The sequence below is a fragment of the Gopherus flavomarginatus genome, chromosome 11 (assembly GCF_025201925.1).
Source record: "Gopherus flavomarginatus isolate rGopFla2 chromosome 11, rGopFla2.mat.asm, whole genome shotgun sequence".
Lineage (NCBI taxonomy): Eukaryota > Metazoa > Chordata > Testudines > Testudinidae > Gopherus > Gopherus flavomarginatus.
Window position 1 is genome coordinate 14,337,192 of NC_066627.1, and position 9,304 is coordinate 14,346,495.

A 9,304-nucleotide genomic window follows, 5' to 3' on the forward strand; every position below is an offset into this window, starting at 1 on the left:
ATTGTCTTGTTTTCAGAACAGCAACACACTAGTTTTTGGCAGAGAGTTTTGGCTCTATGAAGCAGAGCCATGGTATTGCTAGCAAGCCGGCCAGAGCTCATCTCATCTAGGTGAGAGATTTCAGCGTGAGGATTAAGCATGAAAATTTATCAGCCCTGGCAAAAATAAAACATTTCTGCTCAGCATACAGAGGGGCAGGATAGGCCTTAAATATGCTGTGTTCACTTAAAATGACTTCCCAGTAGCTTGTGCAGAGAGGTTAGATGGCGTGGTTTAGTGGTAGAGAGTGACACATGGCGCCGGGTTCCATTCTAACCTTTTTGCTTTTCTGTACCTCATTTTCCCCAACTGTAAAATGGAAGTTGAGACTTCATTTAGGTTGTATAAGAACTTTGATACTTTCTAATGAGAGGCCTGTCATAGGGGATTTTTTTGCTGTATTTGTTTTATTTTTTCCAGCCCTTTCATTATGATTTATTGTGTGTTCTCTGGTAGCATTTAAACATCCCTGTCGCGGGCTACGATCTCATTGTGCTGGATGTTGCAATGTGTAAAGTGCAATGTTTCACTCCCAGCCCTTAGCAGCTCCCCTCCTGTCATTTCATCAGCTTCCGATTTTTTTCCAGCTGATTTTTCTGCTGCCGCTGCTGCCTGGAAGACCCGCACAAAGCAGCCAAGTCAATGAGGCTCTCCTACATTGCTGCTGAGTGCACTAACCACCAGGCTAGATGGCATGCTGAGGCAGTGCCCTCTACATCTCTCCTCTTCTATCTGTTCCACTGCATATAAATAATTAACTCGCTGACACAGCAGGGACCTGGCCATGGACTGTATCCTCATAGGGGACTGCCCTGACCACTGGTCTATATAGTCAATTACTGCCTGGCTACTTATTTAATTATTTATACAAATGGAACAGCGCCTACAGCAACAACTGAATGAGGTCAGCCCCAAACTAGCCCAATGGTTATGAAATTGCGGAAATTGCGCTTGTTTACATCTTTAGCTGTTTTTCAGCTGAGTATGTGTAAAGGTTTTGAAATATACATCTACATGTATTTAAAAACTAGTTTTGCTTGCTGTTGTTAGTAAAAACATGCACAGGTTTCTGTTTAAAAGCATCTTATTTATGAGTGTTGGCAGATTTATCAAGTGTTATTCTACAAGAAGAAAGATCGGAGGGAAGGTCTTTGAAAAGGGCCAAGAAAACTTCTCTAAAGCAGCTGCATTTTCCAAGAGTGGGAACAAAGAAACCACTTCCCCTGGTTCTGAACAGCCCAGAACATCCAGAGACTTTATTATACAGAACGACTCATCATTAAAAAGGGCACACATACCTGCAGCAGTTGCAGTATCCGGGGACGTGGGTAAGCGACACAAAGAGGTCAAAACCTCCAATTTTGAACAGCTCAAAGCCTCCACTGCACATAAGAAACCAACTTTAAAAAGGGTAAACAAACTGGTAACAGCAGCAGTGTCTAGGGCTTGGCGTGAGAAGGGCCAAAGATTCAACCCCCCCTGATTCTGATCAGCTGAGATCCTTTGCTACAAATGACAACCCACCTCCTGGTTTTGTTCCATCAATTGCTGTTTGTAATGAGCTGTTTCGTATTTGTGCGTCTCTTAGGCGTTTAATGGATAAAAAGTTTTCAAAGTTACTTCTTGAGGCATTTCAAAAGCAACCTTCTCCAGAAGAAACGGAGGCTTTAGAGCAAAAGAATAAGAGACACATGCGATGATTGTAAAATTGGAGAAAGCAGTGAAGGCTGAAGGGTGACTTTGACTAAACATGAAACCTAAAAACGTAAAGAGGGGCTGAGAAAAAAAGTAAGAAATATCTAAAAGACTCAGGAGGTTTTTGGCAAAGAAATTTTAAAAGGCTAGAGCGTTTTTAAGGAGGGAAATGGACATAGATCCCCCTATCCCCTCATCTGACAGTGCAGGCAGGGCCGGCTCCAGGCACCAGCTCAGCAAGCAGGTGCTTGGGGCGGCCAATGGAGAGAGGGAGCACATCCGACTCTTTGGCAGCGGGTCCCTCAGTCCTTCTGGGAGTGAAGGACCTGCCGCTGAATTGCCGCCGAAGAATGAAGCGGCAGCAGTAGAACTGCTACAGCGCGGCTTTTTTCTGTGTGTGCGCGCGCTGCTTGGGGCAGCAAAAACCCTGGAGGCAGCCCTGTTCAGGAGCAACCCAGGAGCAGTCCAAAGCAACTAGGGATTACCAGGGAATTAGGACCTAAAAGTTTTTAAAAGTAATAAAATATCTGTGGGGACCCTGGTTGCAGGTCTGTATTTAAAGAGATTCAACCTCTGTGTCATTCCAAGACTACATAACCTGTGCGACCTTGAGTGTATTACCAGTTACACACCACACTATGCAGTAAAGGCTGATAGTGTATATCAGTGATTTAGAGTAAACTATATTAGAAGGAATTTGTAATTACCCCAAAAGAAACCAGGAAACTGACAGTTAAGGTGAAACTAAAAAGGAATACCAGGGCCTAGGACATTTCCTGACATTTTGGAATTGACTGGGAGTGATTTTCAAAACTTGCCATGTTAGATAAATACAGACAGACTGTCTAGTCTGATTCTCCACTCTGGCACTTCGAGCGCAGAAGGTGGGGGCCGCAAGGACTTTAAAAATTAATACTGGCTACTCCAGGCTGGTATTAAACTCCCAAGGTTACAGGTTTTCTCTGATCTTGGTTCGGTAAATGCTGCCACCACCCAAGTGCACAACCCCTCCGGGAATCCAGGGAGGCACGCTTGGGAATTTCTCCCTGTGGGGTACCCTCAAGCCCTTTCACCCCCACTCTGGGGAAGAGTTGAGAAAGAAACCAAAGGAATCAGCTGTTGCCACCAGATAATTAAATAACTTGCACAAATCTCTTAGGACACAAAAGCCCAATCCTGTTCTTAAAAAAAGGGAAATTTTATTAAAAACAAAAAGAAAGAAAACATCTGGAAACACAGACCCAAACCCTTGGATCATAAAAACAATGAAAAATCAATTGAGTTCTTAAAAGAAGAATTTTAATTAAAGAGAAGGTAAAAGAATCACCTCTGTAAAATCAGGATGGTAAGTCTTTACAGAATAACAAAAGATTCAAAAGCACAGAGGATTTCCCCTCTAGGTAAAACTTTAAAATTACAGAAACCAGGGTTAAACCTCCCCCTTAGCACAGGGAAAATTCACAAGCTAAAACAAAGGACAGTCTAATGCATTTCTTTCTATTACTTACTATTTCTACAATATTAGATGCTTAGGGTCGATATGTTTTAGGAAGATGTATTTTTCCTGCCCTGTTCCCTTGTTGACTCCAGGAGACGCAGGTCAAAAAAACATTCCCCCACAGATTTGAAAGTATCTTCTCCCCTTATTGGTCCTTTTGGTCAGGTGCCACCCAGGTTATCTGAACTTCTTAACCCTTTACAGGGTAAAGAGGAATTAACCCTTTATAGGGTGAAGAGGGATTTTATGCTACCCTTAGCTTTATGCTTATGTCAGGGGCTTTGTCATATATAGGTGCATATTACCCCTCGCCCTCTGTCCCGATTTTTCACACTTGCCATCTTGTCACTCTAGCTGCAAGGAAGGCAGAAAACTCCCTAGTCCTCCACTAAATGGGAGAAAAAATACCTTTCTAACCTCCAAATGGGCACTGGACTAGACCTGCAGCATCTGCCCAGCCAGCTTCCCATTCCTAGCTCAGGATGGGTAGGGTGGGGCTGCTGGAACAACATTAAGAGGGTTCAGGTGGCCCCCGCCACTCTGGGTTAAATCCTTGGAGCTGGGACATGCTGGCCAATCTGCACTCTCGTCCCTAGCTGGCCAATGAGTGCCAGAGACTGCCGGGGGGAGGAGCTACCTAGTGTCCATTAGCGTGTCCCCCATTGCTGCCGGCCCCATGAAGTTCTCCACCTGTTAAGGCAGGTGCCGGTAATTCCAGCACAGTCAGCTTTGGACAAGCCATGCCTCTTGCCTGAGCCAATCAGAAGCTATTGTTTAGACATGTGATAGAATTGTATTTCTCTGAACCAATCATAGTGTGCCACAAGGCGTGGTTATAGGCTGCTGGCTTTTTTCATAAATGCCTTTCTGGAAACAGAGGAATGAAAGCCAAATACAGTACCTAGCACAAGTTTATGTGGAAATATGACGGCCTTTAAAAATTAATGTTAGCTTGGTTTTTAAAGTTTTACCTAAAGGAAAACAACTCTAAACTCATATTCATTGTAAACACTAAAGAAAGCTTTAGAATTACACACTTCATGCAAAACACACACACAGAGGTTAATTTAAAAGAGAAACTAGCTTCTATAAAACAGTTGATAACATTTTTAAAAGACATGTGCAGGCTACTTTCTGCCCTTTTTTTCCCCTAACTTTTTAAAAACCTAAATGCTGTTAAACCAAATCAAGTTTTAACAAACAAACTTTTAAAAGTTGAACATGAATAAAAAAACAGTATTGGTCTTTTTTGACTGAGATGAAAAATCCTGTAACATAACAAAAAGATCAGTCTTTACAATCAAATCAATATTTTGTAAAGATATAGCTAAATAAAAAATGTTTACTATATATTACCCTAGCCTTTCAAATAATAGAATTAGCTTAATTTTAAAGTGACACCTGCAAAAAAACCCCACGGCATAATCAAACAAACATTTTTCTGCTTGTAAACTGTAAAGGAAGTTTTAGATGGCAGGGGAGAGTATAAAAATCCTCAACTGAGGGGGTTTACAGTGAAATTTTATTTAAAGCATAGAGGGAAATCTTACTATAGAGAACCCATATTTACATATGTGTTTCAATTAAAAAATAAAGTTGAAAAAGACAAAAGCCATGCATGAGCGTGAAGGAATCCTAGTAAGGAGAGAGAGAGATGAGCATGGGGTACAATGGAAGGAGCAGGATTTCCCATGGTCCCTCCTGCTTTTTAAAAAATTAAACACCAAAATGTCACCATCTGGGAGTGATCAGTTCAGGCTCTTTGCAAACTCAGGCAGAGGCCACTATATTGTGTACACCTTTTCAAGATTTTCTTCCCAACAGTGATGCACTGAACTGCTATCTGAATAATCACAAGTTAGAAATAACACAAGCTCCAAAGTTCAAAGCAACCTGAACTCTGAGTTTTAATTTTTTAATATATTTAATAAGACTTTAAAAAAAATCTGACCATTTCTAACATCTCAGTTCTGTGCTCAGTGCCGGTGATTTGAGTGAACACAGATCATCAGGAGAAGAATAGGAAGAGAGAGAGAGAGGAAGAAGAAGAAGATCTGAATGTTTTAATATAATCTCTTCAGTTTGGTTTTCAGGAGAGATGGACCCAGGAGGCAAAATCCAGATCCCAGTTTCCCCAGAATTCGAACTGGAGATTTTAATTAATCCCCTTAACATGGAGGGACAGCAATGTCTCCAAGGTTGCACTGAGACATGGAGTTGAGTGGGGATTGTTGAGATAAGCTAGCTGCCATGTTTCAATATTAAACTTGTTCTGACCTCCCCAAAGGGACACAGATCTGAGGTTTTCATGGAGAGAGGGGCTGCAAGGATGTTTCAATCTGGAATTGGGGAGGTTCAAAACCAAGCAAATGTTTTGACACGTTCCAGGAATCAGATCGTTGGGTTCTGGCTGATCTGCTGATATAAAGTAGCCAGAAAACACCTAAATCAATTCCACACTTAATTTCTATAACTAGAGTGGAACAGTCAGAATATACCAGTGAGACTTGCCCATGGTCCTAGAAACCAAACTTGGCTAAGATATTCATGAGGAACTAGTGATTTGGGGATCTCAACTTTAAATACCTTAAAGTGCTTGATTTCCAGAGGCCAAGTCCCCAGAACTTTCAGAAAATCCAGTATCTATCTGTCTATCACATTTGCACAAATGCATGTTTATTTCATAAGTGCTCCACAGAGGTCCAGCTTTTTATAGATATAAATTGCCCCTTAAGTGAATTGCCCAGCTTAATCTAAGGAATATCTGCACCAGAACTCTTGCAGTCTTCCTCAGCCCCTTCTTCTTTCTTCATTACAAAGAAAGTTTGGAGAGTTTGTGGGCTGGAGAAAATCACTTTTGGCAAGTTAAATTTTACCATGCCAGAAGCCAACTCTACACTTAATGAGCCCCAAGACGTCCACTTTATAGTCTCAACTTCCTGAGAAGTTAGCTGTTTTCATTTCATTTAGAACAATCATTTCTCCATGAGATGTACTAGCTGGTATATATCCTCCAGTGTTCCAGGTGTTTTTCTTTTCTGGGACAGAATAAGGAGCAGGCTGAGTAAAGTCAGCTACTGAAAATATTCCCAGTTTATTTTGTTAAGAGCTTTAGTGAGATGACTGTTTCTGAATGATATTTTAAGATGAGTCTCCCACCAGCAAGGATTCCTAGGTTATCAGTTTATTTATTTATTTATCTATCTATTTATTTATTTATTTATTTATTTGTGTGTGTGTGTGTGTGTGTGTGTGTGTGTGTAAAATAGATCATTTCATTTAATGTATCTATTTATTTTGTGTGTGTGTTTGTGGTGTGTGTGTGTGTGTGTGTGAAATAGATCATAGGTTTTTTAATACGTAGGACTTGTGTTTGGAAAATATATCTTAGTTAGAGTGTGCATATGTTCAAAGCAAAATTATCAATAATAATATGTTCCATGTGTTACATTGTGATTTCCCTTTTATATATTAGATTGTTGTTAGGAATGTAGGATGACATTATTTCCTCAGTTATCCGTCAACATCTGAAAGTGATGAGAACATGCATGGTACCATCACTGAATCTGTCTTTGTACCTCTCTATGCACATCTATCTAACTATCTGTCTATCTGTCTATCTATGTATCTAACAGCAATGATACATTTTTATTATACCAGATGATGGAATCTGACCTGGTCATTCCTATGGAAATATCTACTCTTTAAAAATTAAGGAAAAAAATATAAACTCATCATTTTACAGACAAGCTCATTGTACATCTTTGGAAGGTCCTGGCTGAAGGAATGTCAGCCATGGCTGGGAAGAAGAATGACTGGAGAGAGAAACCATATTGAACACAGCCTGTACCTTGCTAGATTAAGTTTTAGACTTTTAGATGCATGTTTTCACTTTTATTTACTGGTAATCCTTTCTAACTTTATCTCTTATTCTTGAATTCACTTAAAATCCCATCTTCCTTTGTTGATGAACTTGTTTCACTGTTACTATAAACCAACTCAGAGCCGTGTTTAAATAGAAGGGTGCATTTACCCCAGTTATGTTAATAAGCTGTGATGTGCTTTTGTGTCTTTAGTGGAACAAACACACCTTATTATTTCTCCAAACGGCTCAGGAGGGCTGGGCACTTCAGGGCACGTGGTTTTGGGAAAATTCAGGCCTGAGGTCACCTCACCGGGTGCAACCGTGGTTGGTGGAAGCTGCAGTGGGGCTGTAACTAGGGAGGTCTAAGCACAGACACTCGTGGTGTGACCGGCATACTGATAGGCTGGTTGTGAGCATCTCAGGCTGGGAGCTACAGCAGCAAAGCATCATGAGGCGTCCAAGTGGCAGGGTAAGTGTGACACAACCACTCATTGGCCCATATTGCCACCCCCCAATACGTCGCAATTGGAAGTAAATTATCATTAACCCAATTTTTTAGATTGGGGAGAAATTGAGTCACAGAGATATCAAAGTCTCATGGTGTCCAGGGCCCATATTCCAGCCCCTCTCCCCTTGTGTACTATCTCAAAGTTTAGTACAGCTGATGTTGATGGCTCTCTCTCCCTTCTTTCCTGGAAGGCAACAAGGTATGGTGCTGGACAACCAGAGCACTTGAGACAATTTGTCCTGCTGGGGTTCCCTCACCTGCATCACCTGGGCTTCCTGCTCTTCCTGGGTGCACCTGATGATTTACCTCCTGACACTTGCGGGGAATGTGGTGATCATTGCCGTCACCTGGGCTGACCACCGCCTCCACTCCCCCATGTACTTCTTTCTCAGGAGCTTCTCCTTCCTTGAGATCTGTTTCACCAGCGTCATTGTCCCTGAGATGCTGGCCAATTTCGTCTCAGAGGACAAGACCATCTCCTTCACAGGCTGCATCACCCAGGCATTTTTCTACTTCTCCCTGGGAGTCTCTGAGTTCCTTCTCTTGGCAGCTATGTCTGTGGATCACTACGTGGCCATTTGTTACCCGCTGCGCTACATGGCCATCATGAGCGGCAGGGTCTGCACCTTCATGGTGCTTACTTCTTGGTTTGGTGGCTTCTTCTTCATCATTGGCCTCATCATGATGATCTCCCGGCTCTCTTTCTGCGGCCCCAACGTCCTCAACCATTTCTTCTGTGACCTGGGGTCCTTTGTCAGCCTCTCCTGCTCCAAAACACACCTGGTGGAATCAATGGACTTCCTGGTAGCAGCTGTTGTTTTGCTGGGTTTTTTGGCCATCACCGCTGTCTCCTATTCCTACATTGTTGCTACCGTCATCCGCATCCCCTCAGCCAAAGTGCGAAGTAAGGCCTTCTCCACCTGCTATTCACACATCACCGTCCTGAGCATCGTCTTTGGCAGCTGGCCATGGTCAGAAGACAGGATACTGGGCTAAATAGACCACTGGTATCTTTCTCCATTGGTAGCCCTGTTGAAATCAGTAGGACTAATCACAGAGTGAGGTGCTATTCCATGTGAATAAGGAAGGCAGAACTGGACCTTTAAATTGCTTGTGGCTGCAGTGCTAAATAAAGGCCAGATTGTGAATCCTTTGCTCAAACTGGTAAACAATTACTCTCATCATTGGCTCCCCTGATTTCAAAAGGACTATTTGCCTGAGTAACTATTCTCCAGTATGCAGAAGGGGTTGACAATCTAACCCTCAGCCAGCACCCACAACTGGTCACTAGCATCCTAGTGGACAGATATTAACCAGCGTGACGTAGATTTGAAACAACATGTGCAACCTGTTCCCTGAGCCGTTCAACCGGTTAGCTGTTCTGAGGGTTCTCCTGAAAGCATTACGGCCAAACTCATCTCTGGTGTAATCCCACAACCTAGAATGGCGTCACTCCAGGGATGATTTTGGCCCCTTTATGTTTACATAGATCTGTCTGGATTCCCCTTGCTGCCCTTTGGAGTAATGATTATCCATAGTTAATAACTGTTTTGGCTCTTCTGAAGACTAATTGTCCATCTCCAAAGACAGCTCCACCACTTACTACTCTGGGACTCAGTGAGGAGGTGCATTGGGGATATTCCTCTTGTGAGAATAAAGTCTTCTATCAATTCTACTACCTTTAATGGGTCAGATCCTC

General features: G+C 42.3%; 1 pseudogene; it reads left to right on the top strand.

Annotated features, from left to right (window-relative positions):
- Window positions 1-7,806: 7,806 nt before the first annotated feature.
- Window positions 7,807-8,601, top strand: LOC127030833 (olfactory receptor 6T1-like; annotated as a pseudogene).
- Window positions 8,602-9,304: the final 703 nt, after the last annotated feature.